At 38.0% G+C, this 21,924-nt stretch overlaps 1 protein-coding gene across 2 annotated transcripts in view; it reads right to left on the reverse strand.

Annotated features, from left to right (window-relative positions):
* The window catches only part of LOC150085380 (solute carrier family 2, facilitated glucose transporter member 1-like), a 189,158-nt gene that overhangs the window by 160,529 nt on the left and 6,705 nt on the right, over positions 1-21,924 (reverse strand). The window lies entirely within an intron of this gene.

Genomic DNA, 21,924 nt, shown 5'->3' on the forward strand with positions numbered 1-21,924 from the left:
CTATTAGTATTTATTATTATTATTATTAGCTATATGGTGCAAGGAAGCCTAACCCTGGGTGTGCCAAGCCCATACTTACCAGATGTGAGCTCCTGGAGTTAGATGTTAAATAATAAATACAGTATTTTCTTTTGTTTTCTCACATTCTCTTATTATAACATTCATAAATATACAGATTTATTTGTAACATATACATATGTTGTAAATATTAAATAATAATAAAAAAAATTCCTACATGTACCCCCCATCCCGAAATTTACATTCCCCTCCCCGGTGCAAACGCTCTGGATTCAACACTGATTGCGATCATCCTCCCATCCTTCTTTGAACCGCTTATACCATTTAAACACACTGATTCATCACCATAAACAGTATTTAACATTTCATACGTTTCTGCTGCAGATATTCCCAGTTTAAAGTAAAATTTTATACTTATTAGTTGCTCCAGTGCAAAATCGTGACACGAACTGGAACCAGTTTGGTTAGTAGCATTAGCATTAGTAACATTGTTATTTGGAACCAGTCAGCCAACTGGACGATCTCTATATCACCATCTGTTGGAAGAAGTTTGAACTACAACATACCACTTCTGTTTATTTTCAAACTTATCAAACATGACCGCAACAGCACCAGTCCAGGAACTCTATTGCCACACCTCGTATATATGGATGTATGGCTGTTGGTGTGTAATATTGTCAACATCGTGTATATCATTTGTCACCCATGTTCCGCAATTAGATTACTCATTAAGGCTTTCTTCACACTTGTATTGTTTTTTTGACTGTATAGGTAAGATTTCTTATGTCTCCATTGTTGCAATCGTGCCCATATTATCTGTGGCTGAATGATTTATATGGAGAAATTTCTTTTGTAAGTGTACAGATTGTGTAGTTTCTGTACATAACAAAAAAAGTCTTGGTTGACTGCTGCATTTCTATATTGAATATTTACGTTGCTATGTGTCTCTCTATTCATCGTAAAGCCGTACTGAAATTATCAAACTTTCTAAATGTTCTTGGGTGTTATTTTTATCGACAGTGTAGCTTATTAATATAAAACAGAGCTACGAGGCTCAATACATCCTACGTTGTACTTCAATATGTAAAAGAATAAGAGAAATTTACCTCAATATGATCCGTAGAACACTTCCGTATGACACTCTCCAGAATTTAAACGAATATAAAATTAAAATTACATCAAATGAATTCTCACACCCACAGCAACATCAATGATTCGACGCATCCGGAATGGAAGGCTAAACTCCCCAACCCGACCCCAAAATACATCAAACACGCAACCATGAGTGAAAGAAGACACTACTTCCATAAATCAAATCAAGGAAAATGATTACGGTAATAAAATCAATTAAATAATTTAAAGTAAATCTTAAAAACGACTTTCCTTCCTAGGAAATTGATTACAGTAATAAAATCAACTAGACAACATGTCAGAACTTGCAACAGTGTCACCATATTCTTGGACATGCACTCTCCTGTCATCTTCTAACAGTTAGCTGCTATGTATTTAAGAACAAGTGCTGGTAAATGTTAGGAGTTAGCATTATACAGTAGTTATAAATTTAGTATCGTTAAAAATCAAACAAACAAACAAAAACATATGCAGAGCAGTACTTTAAATTTTATCCGGTGGTATACCGGATTAGTAATAGTAAAATCGGAAAATATATACTATAACAGCTTCAGGATATTAATGGCAAATGCAACTTTTTTATGGTAAAAAAGAATATCAGTGTTTACTGACAACTATCAATGTAATTCAAAAGCTATGATGTTCAGAAATAATATTTCAAAATTTCTTTCAAAGTAAGGAACCATTTCTGTGAGTTCACTAGGAGATCAAGCTCCAAAAATAAAAATAAATAAATATTTAATGATAAACTATATGACATGGAAGAATGGCATCTGAACATTCAGAAATATTATTGCAGGTTTTATTAGCACTGCCGGACAAAAGTTCAAGTATAATTGGAAAAAGTGCAATAGATACTTAATACAGATCATTAAATTCTAATATTAAAGTACAGGGTATGCATTTTAAAATACAATCAAAACTTTTTTTTTAAGAAATTTATTTTAGAAAAGAATGGTATAGAAGCCACAAACTACTTTCTTTACATTTTCCAGCAAAGCTATAAACTGCAATATGACACCCTTGTAATATTCAACATTAATAGCATCTTAGAAGAATATTTTTTTTCTGCTTATATCGGGCTGAATATCTCAATTTTTATTGGGTGAAATGGATCTCTATGGTAAGCGAGGGTTTCTGGAACTTCAGATTCGCTTATTATGGCTGTTTACATAAAAAAAAATATAGTGATTCAAATGAAATCGCCCTTCGTCTAAGATAAAGATTTATTTACCACTCGAGCAACGTTTGAAATTATTGAACCACCGATGGTGCGACCATGCATAACTTGGATGTTAGCATTACCATTAGTTGAGGCATATGATGCAAGAAAGCGAGCTTATAGAGCATTAGCCAAAAAAAAAAAAAAAAACCCTTCCCATTTCACCCATCCCGTCACTCTAAATGTTTGTCTAGTCCTTCCTTGAATTTATTTACGCTATCAACTTCCGCAACGACAGATGGAAGTTTGTTCCAGTAATCAACTACCCGCTGGCTAAAGGAAAACTTCCGCACATCTAAAACTGTCTTTCCTCAATTTGAATCTATGCCCTCTCAAGTTTTTAATCTGAGCAAGCAGAAGTATCCCATCAGCATTGAGCCTGCCCAAACCATTCAAGGCGCTGTACACCTCAATCAGATCTTAAGCCTTTCTTGGTAAGAGAACCCCTTTGTTCCTCTCACCAATCTTGTTGCCCTTCTCTGTACTCGTTCTAGCAACTCTGCATCCTTCCTAAAATGAGGCCTCCAGACCTGTGTGCAGTACTCAAGGTGTGGCCTAACCATTTCCCTCTACAAAGGTACAATCACCTCCTTGTCACTGCTAGCAAAATTCCTATATATCATTGACAAAACTCCATGACCTGCTCTGGCAGCCCGTCTGCACTGCTCAGAGAACTTCACATTCGACTGCACAATTACCCCAGATCTTTTTCATGCTCTACCTCCCTGAGTGTAGTACCACACAGTTGGTATTGGGTTACTGTTACCCATATTCAGTACTTTGCATTTGTCAATATTAACTTCAGTTCACAGCCCATCTACCTAACTTTTCTAGATCCTGTTGCAGTAGCATATTTTATTTACTATCATTAACAACCCTGCCAACCTTTGTATCATCTGCAAACTTGGACATTAAGCCTATCATTAATAAATACACGAAACAATAATGGGCCCGGCACTGAACCTTGGGGGACACCACTAATAACATTACTCCACGTAGAGCAGTGTCCATTTATTACCACTCTCTGCCGTCTCCAACTCAACCATCTCTTTATCCATTGCAGCAACTTGCCCTTAATGCCATACCGCTCCAATTTGTATGGCAGTCTTCCATGTGCAACAGTATCAAAAGCTTTCCTGAAATCCAAGTATGTGATATCAAAATTATTTTTTGCATCCAGTTCCTTTGTGACCACATTGTAGAATCCAATCAAATTGGTCAGACAAGACTTCCCCTTAACAAACCCATGCTGTGTCTGATCTTGCCTAAGTGATCCTGCATCACTTCTTTAACCAGTGACTCCATTATTTTCCCCGGAACAGAAGTTAAACTAACAGGTCTATAATTATTTGCGTCACCCTTTGAACCCCCTTTGTGAATTTGGGGTACATTTGCACATCTCTAGTCCATGGGGACCTCTCCTGAATCTAAGGATGCTCTCATAGTTATGACTTGGGGTTTGCTTACTTCCCTGGCTGCCCCAGGTGTATTTTTTGTTTGTGGTATGCTAGGGAATAACGTTTTTGATTTGTTTTGCAACCAATGCTTAAATAGACATAATATTCTTCTGTTGTGCGTTTTCTCAATGGTTCACTGAGAGTAAGATTGTAACTCCCAAAGTACTATTGTTTTGGAAGAATGTTTTTGATTATGCTTTCAGTTAATGTTTACCAGTGTCACGGATTTTTTCAGTTAAGCGACGTATAGTTTTATTTGTTTGGTACTGTCGTTTCAGGAACTGCTTCTTGGAAAGTTTCTTTGCTACAGTGTATGAATTGCTATGTTAGCAATAAATTGTGGATGGACCTGAGTGGTCTAATGCTCCATTCAGAATAATAGGTCATTAGACTATTATCACACAGATAAATTTGAATTGTTAAACAATCAACTAACCTTTGCTCATGCGTCTACTTGCTTCGATTGCTTGCTTTTAAAGGTCACCCAATAGTTTGATAAGGAACAGTCCACTGAAAGAAAGGCGACGGCCAGCTATCACATTTATCTCGTAAATGAAATTTCAGAGGGACTAAGTGCGGATTCGTTTTACTTATATAAAAAACATTTTGTATATTATTTTAAATTTTATGTTCCGACAGTATTGTGTGTGAACTTATGGTCAAAGCATGTCTTTTCTGAAATTCACAGATTAGCACTTGTGTATCTGAAAATGAGTATCCAGGCTGTGCGTCTTATTAGGAGGATATGTTTACCCCCCTGACAGCAGGCAACACTCACAATGGATTCTCATTCTGTTACTGACAACATTTAAGAGTTATTTATTTTATTTATTTTTTTTGATTTGGTAGTTGTTGGCGCATCGGCTTCTGTGGCCATATTGCACCTCCCAAGGTTTTTGCAGTACTTTGATCCAAGCCCGAGGCGGGAATCGAACCCGCGACCTTTGGGTTGCCAGGCAGGTACTTTACCCACTCGGCTAGCCTGGTCGGCTTAAGAGTTATTGTGCTGCTTAGATGCACTTTCAGTCTTCCAGGATAACAGTCCGCAATTTATTTAAGGTGGAGGGGAAAATTATCGACAACTCACATGCTCATTGAGATTCAGGTCTGAAGATTCCGGTGGCTGCTGAATTCTCGAAATATCCTCACAGTGGATTCTCATTCTGTTACTGACAGCATTTAAGAGTTATTGTGCTGCTTAGATGCACTTTCAGTCTTCCAGGATAACAGTCCGCAATTTATTTAAGGTGGAAATTATCGACAATTCACATGCGCATTGAGATTCAGGTCTGAAGATTCTGGTGGCTGCTGAATTCTTGAAATATCCTCACACTGTTATTCACCAGTTGAGCTCATTTGGGAAGAGAATATTATTGTCCAAAACTGATATAACGTTCAGGGATTTCGTTGCTATATACCTCAGCAGCCAGTTTCTCCGTGCATACACTGCACATTACGTCTGTCGAAATCACCAGACTACCTCCTTCGTAGCTGTCCCTTTCCGCGATACTTATGGGTTGGTTTTGGTCCCTTTCTTTCTCCAGATGAAGATACGCAGAATTGGGCTGTATATTGAATCTGGATTCATCCGTGAACAGGACCGACTCTATATAGGGGTGAGAGCAGTAGCAATCTTCGCTGTTTTCTAAAGTGTGGAGACTAAAGTAGTGTTCTGAGACTCATTGAATTTTTAGGGTCATATAGCAGTAAGCAGTTATAGAAAGCCTAAGTTTAAAATTTTATGCTCAAACAGAAAGCATACAAAAAATCGTGTCTATGAATCATTACAGATTAAAATAAATTAAATTTAATTATTAATTTTTAATTATGAATAATTAACTATGAATCATTATAGATTAACACAAATTAACAAATATTAAAAGAAATGTACTTTGTTTTATGTTTTGATTATACAATATTTCTTTACTGTAATGATATAAATTTTATTTTACCCTATTATTTTTCTTAATAAAGAGGGGTGGGGAAAGATGATCTGAATAATAATCGCCAGCTCCGTTTTCTAGTCTCTCACAGTTATTTTGTATCTAGGGCCACAAATCTAAGAGCTGTTCCTGTTCGTGACTATCACATTGGGTCATTGGATCCAATTAGCACTTTCAAGACAGCAATTCAAGCGGTTAGTCGGTCTCGGTGCGAGGAGAGCGTACCCTTACCCCCGGCCTGGGTTAAACCCAGCAAAACAGACAAAGCATAGAATAAACCATTAGGGGGCAGCTGGTGGTTTCAACTGGTAGTGACAAATATTTACATATTTTTTTCCATCGTTAATCATTAGATCATTACTTTTCCACAATATTTAATAGGAAAAATTCTACCTAATTGTTTAATTTTTATCATCGTATGACAGCGACGAAAAGAGTACTGTATTTTTTTCTAATATTTTACGTATCTTATTAGTTGCGAATAAGCACGCGAGACTAGGAAGACGAGTTCCAAAGCGTTGCTATGCGCATGCGTTGGTCATATATATATATATACAGTATATTAGTAATAAATACCAAATACATTTCCTTTTTTATTGTTATGGTAGTGCCATGTTTCAACAGCACTTTACAGCCAGTCACTACAGGAATACACGCAATTTACAAACACAATACACCGACACCTCATAGCCTTAGTTACTTTTGCGCAAAAACAACCAACTAACTGCAACCTAAGGGTTTCAATTCGGCTGGAGATATTCCATCCTGAGACGGCAGTAAACTGGGAAGAGAGTTGCTGTGGTTCCATCTCCTTATGTTGTCTAGCAGTGCAAAATCAACAGTACCTTAACTTTTATCAACTCGTGCGTAACAGTTCATAGCAGTACATGTTCCTGAAGTATAACTATCAGTTTAGGTTTACGTACGTTCCATTTCATAATGAGGGTCGAAAGGAAATGGAACATCAACAAAAGCAAGGGTAGTAACAGAACTGGTAATCATTTGAGCCTGAGTTTTTCTAATTACAAAATCGTCTACAAAGAAAAGCCTTATTAACATTAAGTTGTCTTGCAGGTGATTATTAAAGTGCAGTAATACCGTATCAAAGATGCACAGAAAATAGCCACTTGACACACTTGAGCCCACCGTGCTGTTATCAGAAAGCGATAAACATCCTTGAAGCAGAGAATGTCTACTATTAAGTTTCTTTTGGATAAAAGCATTATAAACAATATTATCTCAAACCTCAATATACTGTGAATCTGAACACTGCAGAGGAAAACAGTTAAAGTTTTGATAACTCCTCAATCTGTGATATGCGATATGGTCAGCAGAATAAACATACAATGTAGCCATCGTATTTGGGTGGAATGTCCTGTTAGTGCTCTTCTGCTGTATCATTTATTAACTTAAGAATTGTTAAAGTTCTGGTCACATAACGTGGTGCCATTTTAAATTATTTCTTATAAGAATCCAACCGTTCGCTTTTTATAAAGAGCTATCTTTAATCATCGTGAGCCCATGCTACTTTCTCCTTTCCCCCCCTCCACATATATAGGTTAATCACTTACAATGAAGTTATATCCAAAAATACAAATATAATGTTTTACTGTGTAACTTTTATTTATTTGTTTATTTTTAACTTCGTCAGTCTTGTGATTAATATCCTTGATAGATTTCAATAATATACTGTTTTTTTTTTTTTTTTTGGTAGTTGTTGGCGCATCGGCTTCTGTGTCCATAATGCACCTCCCAAGGTTTTTGCAGTACTTTGATCCAAGCCCGAGGCGGGATTCCAACCCGCGACCTTTTGGGTTGCCAGGTAGGCACTTTACCCACCCGGCTAGCCCGGTCATCCCCACGCTTTTAACACACAGTGTGGAAAAGGCTTGGGTTAGTGTCCTGTTTGAAGAAGAGGATCTTCACACCACGGCCGAGTTAGTCGTCTCAGGCAAGGATTACAAGGTCTCTCGCACCCCCACTCGTCCAACGGACATTTTTTTTTTTTAACCGCAAAACATTAAACTGACCACAGGATACATGCAATTACAGGAATGACAACTGTAATTTTCGTGTATAAGGGCATGGAGACACCAGTACACTGACGACTCCATGTTCTTAGTTTCCTCAGTGGAACATCAACCATCCATTGAAAGTAATGGTTCTTACATTACTCTTGATGGAAAAGGAAAAAAATGTGTCATTTGTGGAAAAGGAAAATAAAATACGCTGCTCGACATAATTAACAGCCGACCGGGCTAGCCAGGTGAGTAAAGTGCCTGCCTGGCAACCCAAAGGTCGCGGGTTCGAATCCCGCCTCGGGCTTGGATCAGTGTAAAATGCAAAAACTTTGGGAGGTGCATTATGGCCACAAAAACCGATGCGCCAACAACTAACAAAAAAAATTAACAAAACACACAGAAAACGTGGTGTAACTCGTGCAGCTTGTGATGAAGCGGGAAAAAAATTGGTATGGTGGTGTATTATAGAACAGTGCTATTCAAAGAGTTCCGCGGACCGGCTCCCGTCCGTGAAGAATTCGAAATTCGTAGTGGACGTTACTTGTCGACGACGATTGCATTTTACAAAAGTACCGGTCCGCGAAGGATTGGAAATAAAAGGAACTGGTCCTTCACCGCAGATAGTTTGAGAAGCACTGTCATAGAATAACGATGAAATGAGGAAACAGCAAGAAACTTCGGACAGGTATAAGGGACATTTATAGGAGTTGTATAAGAATTATCAAAAAGGTCACATTACAGAAGGCGATATAAAATGCTCGAAAATATGGTCACATGACATATTATGCACATATTATAGACACCCATATATCGAGCATGCCTGACAACGGTGAACTGTGTTCGACATAAGGGTATCCATAAGATTCGAAGGCAATAAACCCCATTCTTCTACTAGCTCACCAAGTGACCGAGAAGTTGTTTTTCGGCGTAAAATGCGATGCCCAAGGGCTTTCCACACACGTTAGATCGGATTTAAGTCTGGTGATCGTGCTGGCCACGGCAGTCGTTGAATATCTTCAGTTTCAAGATATTCCTCCGCAACTTGAGTTCCACCACCATGGAACGCCACCTCTGCCACCATGCACGTTGTCGTGCATGTAAAGAAAATCTGGGCCAACGACACCCCTAAAAAGTTGCATATAGCGGTTCGAGAATCTGTTCTCGGTAATTCTGAGCAGTTATGGTACCTCTATCGAAAACATGAAAAGGGGTGAGACCGTTCATCATTATTCTGCCCAACATCGTGTCTTCTCTGATGTTGGAGGAATGGTACTGCATTCCTCATTGTCTCCAGATAACGTCTAGAATCTGTTTGTAGGCTAAAACGGACTCATCCAAGAACAGGACTTCGAACCCTGACCTATTTGTGAGGGTTCGAAGTCACATGTTCAAGGCACCAGTTTCGACGAGCTCTGCGGTGGTTTGGGGTTAATGGGATGCAAGCCACTGGCTTCCTTGCATAGAGCCCACTTGAACTGAGCCTTCTTAACACAGTCCGGTTGGAAATGTTTTTACCTGTGGCCTCAGCAACCTCAAGAGACAGTTGAGGGCAGGACATCGTAAGGTTCCGTCTTGCTGTTAGAACCAGATAGCGGTCTGTTCTGGTTGACCCTCTGGAACCCTCGGGCTACCTTGGCTAGCTCTTCTTGTAATGGTTACTGTCTCCTGAAACTGCTTCCATAGTGCCAAGACGACACATTAAGCCAACATGCCACCTCCGCCTGCGATTTCCCCAGTGTTCGCTAGGTGTCGTCCAGTGTGGTTCATGTGTAGTGAATGTGCTCCTGCTTCTTGAGATATTTAATGTGTTCATTGACAACCCCCCTATGTATAAATATGTGTTCTTAGAAGTTAAAGTTGTGGTGAGTTCATAGGTGATTTTTTGGTTGTTGGGACCGCGGGGTTGTGGAATTATTTGCATGAGATTATATTACAAACTGAGTAATTGATTTCATAGTCGTACATTTCATTGCATAGTGCATAGTGATTTTTGGTTGTTGGAACCGTGAGGTTGTGGAATAATTTGCATGAGATTATATTACAAACTGGATGAGGTTGTGGTTGTGGAATAATTTGCATGAGATTATATTACAAAATGCAATGTACGACTATGATTTCATAGTCGTACATTGCATTGCATAGTGCTTATACTTATAACTCTGAAATCTCCCATAGAGATACCATTGTCCCATAGACTTTGTATGGACGATAATGGCGACTTGAAATATTCTATTTTTGAATTTTGTCATGGAAACGGAAAACATTTACTAGCGCCATCGCAGTATTTTGATTTAATGTCATATGTTCATTAGTCTTCACTTATCTTAGCACTGTATTGCTAGTTTTCTTTTCGTCCATCTGCTGTGCAGAAGCTACCTGCCACCGAATTCACCTACCAAGCAAAATAAACTTATTTCGCTTTCAGGGAAGAGGATTTTAATTAACAGATCTTGTGCGTTTTTTTTTTTTTCCAATCCCATGGATGAAAACATACCTAGCTCTCAGAACTCTGAGTCTGAGACTATAGACTCAGATGCGAGTGCTAAATCTGCATCAGAACTCCTGTCTAAGAGTGCCAGGAGAAAACGTGCCACGATTATGTCTGATTCAGACAATGAATTCTCAGTTAAAGCTGGAAACGAGGGCCCAAAACGGACTGACGTAGATGCTGGGGAGCAGATAGCTAAGACAGCAAATGTAAAAACTGTTGGTAAAAAAGGAGAAAAGGAATTGCTAACATCTAGCTTCGCCAAAACTGGGAACTCAAAATCTGAGGGAACTAATAAAAATGTGGGCAAAGTGTACCCTAAGACAGTGATCAAAAAATGTGTTCAGATCTCCAATACTGATGAAAAGAAAAACTCTCTTACTTCGGATTTCAGTGAAGTAAAGGTATGTAAAAATCATGATGTACAGGATACCTCAAACTTAAGTTCTCTGAGTAATCAAGAAATTGTACATGAATACTCTGAAGTAGTTAAAAATCCTGAAAAGGAACAAGCTTTGCCCAAGTCTCACTTGACACAAAACACTTCTTTTGTGGAAGGATTTGATTTTTCTGAACCTCTTGACCCAACAAGGGTATATAATACAATTACAAAAATTAAAAGATCTTTAGGGGATTACTTAGCATCCGAATCGAGTAAGGTAACAAAGGTTGCCTCTAATTGTATCCAGAGTTTATGGTCAGATTTTGAGGCTGTAACTACTGCACTAATAATTGAGAATGAGCGTTTAAAAGTCAAGGCAGGGGAATTGCAAATAAGAGTAAACCTTTTTGAAAGCCTTTTTAAAGAAGATCCTAAACTTACGTCTTATGCGGACGTTGTTAGAGAAGACACTAGAACTAGGGCACAATGTCCGGCTGATCGGATTATCCCCTCAGGAGTTATTACTAAAGAACACATAAGTGTATCTGAATCCAGAACTACAGAATATGATAAACCCAGGAACAAAAGTGCGGTCAGTAGTGATCCTAACAATATAATAATATTAAAGCCATCACCTGACAGTTCAATATCCAGTGGTCAGGACATAAAAAACAAGGTCATCGACACAATGAGAAAAGAGCACAGAAATATCAAGATTAAAAACATTAGATTGTTAAGAAACAATGGTGTTCTAGTCGAAACGACGAACTATACAGATGCAAAAACCATTTGCAATTCAACAATGCTGACTGGTATTGGTCTGGCTATGGATAAACCCCGTTTGCAACGTCCCACTGTTCTAATATACAATATCCCCAAGGATTATTCCAAAGAGGACATTGTAGAGGATCTCTACATTAAAAACTTGAAAGACTTTGGCTGTAGCTTGGAAGAGGTGAGGCAAGGAACCACTTTCAGGTTCAGTTCTGGTGCAGGAAATCGTGTTACTAACTGGGTCATTGGATTAGCTCCAAAAATATACAAATATATAATGCAAAATGATCGTATTTTTCTGGGGTTCTCCTCACACAGGTTTCGTCATTTTACAGCTGTTTCTAAATGTTTTCGCTGTCTGGGGTATGGACATTCAGCGCAAAACTGTTCGCACAAAACAGTCTCGTGCGGCCATTGTGCCAATGGAGGCCACGTCTTCTCGGAATGCACGCACAAAGAGGAGCCACCAAAATGTGTCAACTGTAAGAGGAGAAATCGAGATTTTCAACATTCTGTTCGTGATAGCTGCTGTCCCGAATACATAAGAGCGGTGGAATTGACAGAAAAGAGAACACAATATGAATAATACGGCTAATCCAAATCCTCTTTTGAGTGTAAATTATTCTTACCAGGGCATTAAAATCCTGCAAATTAACGGCCAAAGAGCTAGAGCAACTATGGACGAGATAAGGGTGGCGGCATTTGAGAATAAAATGGATATTATTTGTATTCAGGAACCTTATTGCTCTGCACAAATTGGAGGTAGAGCATTTAAGCTAATGGGCTTCCCAACTTCTGCAAGAATTGTGCACTCGCTTGACAGTTCGCCCAAGACAGCTATCGTCATTCTGAATAACGATTTAGTGGTCACCTCTATTTCTGGTGAGTATTCTCAGAACGCAGTCTGTGTGCTTGTCTCCTCGAAATTTATAAATTTCTATATCGTTTCTCTCTATTGCCCGCCGTCAGAAGACTTCCAATTGGCTCTGCACAGTATAGATAGATTATGTACAAAGTTTGCCTCGAAAAACTTGATAATTTCTGGTGATGTAAATGCAAAATCCAATATGTGGCATAGCGGGTTTAATGACCCTCGTGGTTCGGCCCTGGAAGATGTTATTCTTGCTCATGGACTTACTGTTCAAAATTTGCCTAATAAACCCTACACTTTTTCGACTGTCAACGGTGAAAGCAACATTGATATTACTCTGACCTCTGTCAAAATTGATTGTTGTATCTCTCATTGGGATGTTGTCCCAGAGTTAATCAACAGTGACCACCGTGCCATAGTTTATGGTCTTCTTCCTGGGCAGCGAGTCGACGACCTTCAACTTACTGATCTTAGGAGATTTTCCATTAAGACTATTAAATGGAACAAATTTAAAGATTTTCTCTCTGCTGTCTTTACGACCGAAATGATCGAATCCCTTAATATATTAAGGGTTGAGGAGATTGTTGATTTTGTTCAAACCCAGCTGTATCTGGCCACGGATTATGCAGCGAAGAAAAAACACAACAAGACAACTCCTGTCCCTTGGTGGAACTCAGATCTTGCAAATTTAAGATCGCAAGTTCAGAACGCAAGGAAGGAATATCAAAATCACAGACATCTGTCTCAACAGGATGTTCAAGCATACAAGGATTCTTATAGAGATCTTCGAAGGAGATACCACAAAGAAATAGCTAATGCTAAAATAGATTGTTGGCAAGGATTTGTCAAACAGATTGGAAATTCAGAACCGTGGGGATTAGTTTACAAAATCTCCAGAAACAAATTAATCTGTGGAGAAGTGTACAATACAGTAAGAATAAACGGAGCAGAATCTGAGGACTGGAGCTCCACGGTACATGCTATAGTGTCAAGTCTGTTCCCTAAAGATATTCCTGAGTTGGATACATTGGAGCAAGGCAAGATACGTCTTGAAAACAGTATGTACACGGGTTCAACTGATATTGAGTGTTTTAATCTGTTGGAGTTGGGTTCTGCCATAGCTGGATTAAACAGCAAAAAATGCCCCGGAATTGACCTTGTGGAGAATCTTGTTATCGTCAAGTTTTTCAACTTTTACCCACAAGTACTGCTAAATCTCTTGAACAAATGCCTTCTGGAAGGATATTTTCCAAATCAGTGGAAATTGGCATTGCTCAAGATTCTTCACAAGACAGGGAAAAATATATCCGATCCCCGTGCTTACAGACCAATCTCCTTACTTGCTAATCTGGGAAAGTTATATGAACGTCTTCTGGCTCCCAGAATACTAAAGAAATTTGAGGGAAACCAACTATGCTCAAACTGCCAGTTTGGCTTTAAAAAAGGGAGGTCCACCGACGATGCTATTCTTACGTTGATGAACTTTATCCAGAATTCATCTTCTAAATATGTTTTGGCAATTTTTGTGGACTTTGAGGGCGCTTTCGACTCCCTCTGGTGGGAGAGTGCCCTCAGGTCTTTAAGGCTGGCTAAATGTGATAATTATGCGTACAGGGTACTGAGATCATACTTTAATGAGAGATACATTATGGTCAAGGCAAAGCATCTGTCTTACAAGGCCCAGGTTTCGAGAGGATGCCCCCAGGGGTCGGTGTTGGGGCATCTCCTCTGGAATGCCGTACTAGATCAGTGGCTCACGAAATCACACGAGGATTCTCTAAAGGTGGCCTACGCCGATGATCTCGTGATTGCCATAGAAGGAAGGTCACGTAAGGTATTAGAGGACAAAATTCAACCGATCTTAGATGATTTGGTGGCATGGGCTGACATCAACAAGCTCAAGATATCTCCGAGTAAAACAAATTTCATGACATTTAAAAACCACTTTAATTACGGAAGACCACCAAGAATTCAACTGAATGGTTTACAGATACCTTATGTTCCCCAAAACAAATATCTTGGCATAATTCTTGATGATAAATTAACCCTCATGTCACCAAACTGAAGGAAAAAATTAGAAATTTTACTGCTTCGGTCATAAGAATCTCCAAAAGAGACTGGGGTTTGAATAAAAAGACCTTGAAACTATATTATAAAGCAATATTTCTGCCTATAGTTTCGTATGGAGCAGGTATTTGGCACCAGAACGTCGTTAAGGTGATAATTAAAAACAAGCTACTAGCTAACAATCAATTCAAAGGACAATGCTTCTGGCACTAAACAATGCCCCTCGTACAGTATCAAACAATGCCCTCCAAATTCTTGGAGGAGAACTGCCTTTAGATTTGTTTATCATATACCGTGGCATGATTTATAAACATAAGAAAGGACTGCAGGTATCCATTATGGGAATTACAACCGACCCAGTTAGTAACTTAAAGACAGAACGGAAAAGATTATGGAGTGAAATGATTAGTATTTGGCAAAGTAGATGGAATGCGTCTGTGCACGGCGAAGTCACAAAGAAGTATATTGAAAATGTTGAGTTTGCTTCTACTCAACCTTCTGTTTCGTGGTTTGCACCAAGCATGTTTACAACGTACTTATTAACAGGCCATGGATCTCTGCGGGCCAAACTTTTCGACAGAGGTTTGGAGCCGGATCCTTTTTGCACTTGTGGTCAAATGGAGGACTGGATCCATGTTTTACTGTTTTGTCCGCAATATACAGACCAACGAGTATTGCTACTTAATCAGGTTCCAGATATAGCTGAGGACAACGTGAAAATACTAGTTGAGAACAAAACAAACTTTGAGACTTTCCAGACCTTTGCAGAATCGGTCTTTAAGAAAAGACTTCAACTAAGAACTCAAATCCAAAATCGAGTATAAATCTGACAGCTGAGCAGTTAATATAAATGTTGGTATCTCATTAAATATAAATAGGATGACTTGTCAGATATGTAAAATTGAATTGTATTACTAGGATTTAGAGTCAAAATCCTATTATCTTTTGAACATATGTAAATATTTACTTTTTTTTTTTTTTTGCTGGTTTCCAGGTTTGGGCAACCTGGGGACGGGATTGCTGGCACCCACCGGTATTGCACTATCTCCGGTGGGTGTGGGATTTGTGCCCATGGCACTTAAGGTAATAGTAGACCCAGGCTTGGCTGCTTGTGCCTGGGGGCAGGCAGCGGCTGCCTGGGTGTTGGCTGCTCCCTGATGGCAGGGTGGACATACACAAGCGATAAAAAGCTTGCTGAGTTTCTGCACCACCACAGACGTGCAAGATGGAGATGGGCTAAGGCCTAGGAGCCACCCTTGATACAGGTAAAACACACACACACACACACACACACACACACACACACACACACACACACACACACACACACGTGTTCATATATAATATAGTATATATATAGGTATAATGAGAATGATAATGCTAATGTATATAAAATTGTATATATATCTTCTCTGTAAGTTCTTGTATATAAAATGTAAAGAATTGTGTGTACAAATAAATGGAAATGGAAAAAAAAATGGAAATGCGATTTCCCCAGCTTCAAGTCGTCCAACGGTCCGCCATCTCAAAGAATCATCTAAACGATGACTTACAATCCTGAGTACTAGAAATGTGGCCATCCCACTCAGCAAGCTACAAAATGGGAATGAAGTGATGTCGTCGCAACCCGTGTTTTCACAGGCATGAAAAATTAGCATAATGTACGACTCTATAACGTGGTAGATCGATTTCTATTGGATACTCGGAATTTGCATGGCAGGATGCCTATTATATTAAATATTCGCCTTCGGTGACACCGTTCACAATCAAATATTCATGAAAAACATTTTGTTCTATTAATTTTGCCGAGCAGTGTACTTAGTGGACATAAGACACACCAATTATTAAAGGTCCTGATTGAAAAAATTCTGTTTTATTCAAAGAGGTCAAGCTCCTTTACAACAGTAAGCAGGTTTTGTTAATTATTTGTTAAAGTACCGAAAGTTTTGAACCAAGATAACAAAGGAATAAATCCAGTAACTTTTAACAGGTTGTGAAAAAAAAATGAATAAAAAAATAAATAAATAAAGGACACATGGGCAAAAAGCTATTCTTATTGACTGAGCATAATATTAAAACTTGTTAAACAGTATTTTCGCTTGACAAAAATCCCCTACCGGAATTTGTGTAGATGTTAAATTACGCTCCTTGGTGGAGGTATTGATAAAACGATTCTCGCAAAAAAGGAGAGTGTTCCATTGCGCTAAAAGGCAACAGGGGGAATCATTCAGCTACTATGACAACTGTTGTTGTGTTCTAGTTTAGGGCAAAACAGTCGTAAAGGGGACATGACAAAAAGAAACAAAAAACTATGCTAAAATTTTTCGCGCAGCGATCAAAGCTTCTGTCTGACACCAATTTAAGCCCGTATTGGCTGTTTTATGTTTCTGTTATTCTCCGAATAACTACTGGTTACTATCATGTTTTAAATGTACGTGAATATTGACCGTTATAAGGAGCAATAATAGTAATTTTATATAGCGTTTAAAGCTCGAAATTGATGGGCTGTTCAAAGTTTGAACAGTACATATTATAAATCCTTGTGTTACTTGATAGCAATACAGTTCTGCATGGAAACTGCCTTTCTCTTCAGGTTACGTAGAATGAACTACAGAGCCACAAACAACTGCACGTAAATGTTCCATTACCTCTATCTTAATCAGATGATTTACCATTTTATCCAATTAATTGCACTGACACGGTTCTATACGAATGATGAAAGAATTTTCATTTTAAATATTAAAAGAAAATACACTGAGTCCACGTGAATAGTAATCACTTTAGAATTTATGTAATAAACACACTAAATTGTAAACGTTATTACTATTCACGCGGATTCAGTTTTCCTTTTAATATTTAATAGTTCATTTTCACGTATACCTTTTAAACCATACATAATTTGCGTTTTTCCAAAAGGTATTGTTAATTCGGAACAAAACTGAGACTGTTTCACGTAAAAGTTTAATGCTGTCTTGATAAAACTCTAACTTTAAGATATCTTCATAACTAGAAGTTCCAAGGATTATAGTCAAGAAAGCAAAATGTGGCTCGAAGCAACTTTTTTTAGCGACAAAGCAATGAATGTTTGGAGCTCTATCCTGAAGCATAAACATAGTTGTGTTCAAATATTCTCTCTCTCTCTCTCTCTCATGAAAGACAGAACTCATATTGTGTCAGAGAAGATGTTAATAACGTTCATCTGTAACAATACAAGTTTGTGGACCACGTACTCGAACCCCTTCAAAGAAGAATAGCCTAATTATGATGTTTGCTGTGAACCCACACTAAACAGTATCATGTGGGCAATAGAAAAGAATTTCGTCGATAAAAACGCGAAGGCAACGCTCCCCTTAGTAATTAACGGTATTCACACTGCCATTTAACCGAAAATTAACCTCGTCGGTTTATAAGATGTTGCAAGGCCACATGTCATCCGTTTCAATCCTAATTAGAAACTGAAACGCAGAGTCAGGTTGTTCAGCATCATGTGGAGTTCATCATCTGGTGTAGCACATTGATCTTGTAAGGAAACTATTATAGGAGAAGTCAAAAGTTTCGCAGACTGTTGTCCATTTATTTGTTACTAAGCTGTTCTGGCACAAGAGGACGAGTGTGAATTTTGTCTGCCACCATCGGCCATAGTAACAGCAATTTCCTGAACAATAGTTATCATAATTAGGAGTATCCTCTGCGGGGAACTACAGACAAAGGACATATTTGAATTTCCTACCTAAGCAGTTTACATGATAGTGAACTAGAAGAATAGAGGCTCACATCTGGTGGGTATGGGCTTGGCACACCCAGGGTCCTGAGCTGGATATCATCATTCTTCTCTTTCTTGGTGATTCCCTTCTAATTCTCTCTCTCTCTCTCTCTCTCTCTCTCTCTCTCTCTCTCTCTCTCTCTCTCTCTCTCTCTCTCTCTCTCAGGGTAATTTAGGTATTTGGTTTTTTTGGCTTGTGCGGCATAAGCCTCAGGCTTCCTTACACCATACAGCTAATAATAATAATAATAATACTTTCCAGTTTTGTGGCATTGAGTGGATTCGAACATGCAGCATGCGTAAGTCTGTACATGCAATGACCACTAGGCTATAACCATCATATCTAGTGAATTCAGAATTAATGAGGTTCAAAAGATGCCAGGCTTCTGCTGCATCAATCGACAAAAAAAAAAAAAAAAAGAACTTGTCTACATACACTCTTATCATACTTTTTACCTACCACTAGACGATGCCAATTCAACTGCCACTTAAATTTCACCAAACTGAACAATCTCGTCCACCCAGACGGACTGCTATTCCACTGGTTGGAACTCGTTGGGATCTAGTCTGTGGGGAAGTTTGGTCGTCATGACAGTCACTTACAATACCTGCTCACAGTACCAGCGATGAGACTCGAGAAATTGTTGAAACCTGGATTGGGGGAATGGCATACATTTCAAATAAATAACAATATTTAAATATTGCTATTTATTCACCAATGGAATAGTATTTTTTTTTTAATTTAAAGTGCGTAGTGCAATACCAAGACAATCAGTGATGAAAATCCTCTACAGTAATTTTTGCTCAATGCTACGTATACAGAATGAGGCTATGCCTACTTGTACAATTATGTTTTATAGCTCTCTCGCAGCATGAACTAAAAATTCGTTGAGTTTCCATCACATCAAGGCATTGCCATGAAAGTTGCAATCAAAGCAGACAGGTATGCGTGTTTCCAATATATTTTCAAAGTGAACTACTCTAAATACATTTCAAAACCTCTGCTCACTGTTTTCTATTCACTTTGACAGCCGAATGACCGGATGTTGTTGTTATTGGGGTTTGATGGCGCATAAGCTACTTTGGCTGTAATGCACCTAATGACTGGTTGTAGAATCCTGCGATAGACCACATAGATCAATTTAATATTACTTATGGCAACGTGTTTTTAGCTCTTAATTTACGGTTATAATTAAAAGAATGAAACAATGTAATTGAATTTTGTCTCTAGTATATACATATTTATACAGGTCTATATTTTATTCCAAAAGTCTGTAATAATACTTTATCAACAGCTCGTTTGATGTCGTCGAATAAATAAATAAAATAAGTACAGTTTAGCAGACTATAAAGTATTTTCTTTATATTTTATAATCTTATCTCGCCTCACTGCCTCCATGAAGATATTTGAAAGAAATGATAAGGAACTTGTCACTTGTCGAAATGTATTCTGTAGATTATTTTAATCATTTCGAATTATCCAAATGCGCATCGGACGCGATATCGCAACTAACTTCAAGCAAAAGTATGTTCTACATCTGTCGGCAATCTTATTTGATTGCGAGACAATATATGGTTTCTGAAACATTTGGGTTAATTCAAAATTTTGAATTGAAATGAAAGCTTGTATTGTAGTTCAATGCAGCTCCCCTAGCGAGCGGTACATCTACTTGGCAGCTCTGCATAGCTTACTGAATCGTGAGCTACATCTACTACTAATAATAATTAAAAATTTAATTATTATTTCATTTATTTTTTGTGTGTTTAATTAAAGGGTCGGCCAAACAGTAATCGCGGATTCACCATTAATTTGTTGATTATGGGATGTCATCCACTTTTCTTGTAAATAATTTCAGTTTCATAATCAATATGCAGACGCCAAAATACCAGGGGCGGGCACTAAACACACTACAAGTAGATGCTGTCCCGGAAAATGTGTGTGCGTTTGGGGAAAGTGTACAGGGGTGGGGAATGGAAACCTTTTTGAAAAATTATTGGATTTCCAAGTACAGTACGTCGGGATAATAATTCATGTCAAGTGATGAATAGTTGATAAATATGAAGGGCATTTATCATTTAAACTAAATAAACTTTTTTCTGTTCAAATATAATTTATTATTACAGTTCATCCAAGTATACACATTATAAACGTTTCTTTTCTTTTCTTTCTTTTTTGTTTAATTATGCGACGATGTCGCTTATCAGTTAAAAAAAAAAAAAAATATATATATATATATACAGTGCTAGATTAATTTTAGTGATAATTATATATTTTTTAACATCAACGGACGTCGTCATAGGGTGTTGGAGCGTTTCCCAAAGTGTGTTGTCAATTTTTGGCATCATATCAGCATTATTTTCACTCTGATTTCCTTTCACTGCAATATTGATATAACTGACTGATTAAAATATAATTCTTCAGTAATCATATTTTAATCAGTAAAATTTTTAATTTTATACAGTATTTTAATCAGTAAAATCACATTAAAATGTTACGATATTTATTTCTTTACATGTTTCATTTCTTCAAGGCGGGTGAGGTCTGGAGACATTCTTTCTATTTGAAAGCTAATAACTGATGTAGTCTAACACAATTTGGAAATATTATCTGTTTCAGATGATCTTGGTTTAAAAGTGTGTTTAGTACCACTTCTCTGTAATTCGGTTTGCATGTTTTGTTCGAAACAAAGGAAGTTGCGTACCGTTGCATTTACCAACAACTTAAAGATGAAGAATAAAAGAGGTGAGGTGTTGAATTATTTTTGGCATGCACACGGTATGTCGGTGTCAAAAAAAAAAAATTCGAAATACTGCCCTAAACATTCATATGTTACTTGCATGAGTGACACAAAAAAGCGGCTCTGTATAGTTCACTGAATAAAGGCGAAACTATAAATTCTGAGTCTCCTCCCATGACATAATCGGAAGCCCCCCCCCCCCCATGCTCCTTAACAATCATACGTAACCAACTGTAGAGCCCCCTGACCGCTCAGGTTTTCCCGAAGTTGGTGGATCTGGTGATATTTTTGCTATTGAATTTCGAGAAACACTTGCAGTAATCGAGGTTTAACGTGTTCCACTGTATTCAAATAGGAGGCCATATGATCTCTGAGAGATCATTTTAACCCCTATTTGAACATAGTTCTGAAACTTTTCTGAGGCTCTGCATTTGCTGCTTTGGATATTGAGAAGAGTTGTAACTGAGAAGTAAAACGTCTATAACGACATCATCATATGGCTGCAGTGGCGAAACTGCTTTGTCGCGAGGTATGTTTTGATGTGGTTTTTGAAAGACGCTGCAGGAAGCCATTTGAAAACCTCGAAATGGACAGACAAAAATTCTAATTACGATTCTGCGGTGTACGTTTTCAAAAAACATTTATCCTACATCTACAGAATTGCACTTTCGCTCTTTATTGTAAGCAGCTGCTTTAATAGATTTTTTTTTCTAGGCAGCATGAGTGCAGTCATGTTGCCTAGAAAACATGAATCCTATTCAGGATTTATACAACAATTTTTTATACAATAGGTTACAATCTCACCTGCAGGCAATAAATAATTTCATTTCCATCAGGATCGGATTGAACAGAGACGATAGTGAGAAAAATCTAGGGGAAGCGAAGCTCAGTCTCCTATCGGTCCTCAGTAAGATCTTCAGTACATTTACCCAGAGATTCAAGTCAAAATATTTTAATTTTCTTTCCGGTCGAACCTCGAATTCAGTCATCATACCGAGTTTTTCATCTCGCGCAACATACAATCGGTCCATGTACACATACAATATGCG

Source organism: Mastigoproctus giganteus, chromosome 5 (assembly GCF_048544385.1).
Source record: "Mastigoproctus giganteus isolate SK-2022 chromosome 5, ASM4854438v1, whole genome shotgun sequence".
Lineage (NCBI taxonomy): Eukaryota > Metazoa > Arthropoda > Arachnida > Uropygi > Thelyphonidae > Mastigoproctus > Mastigoproctus giganteus.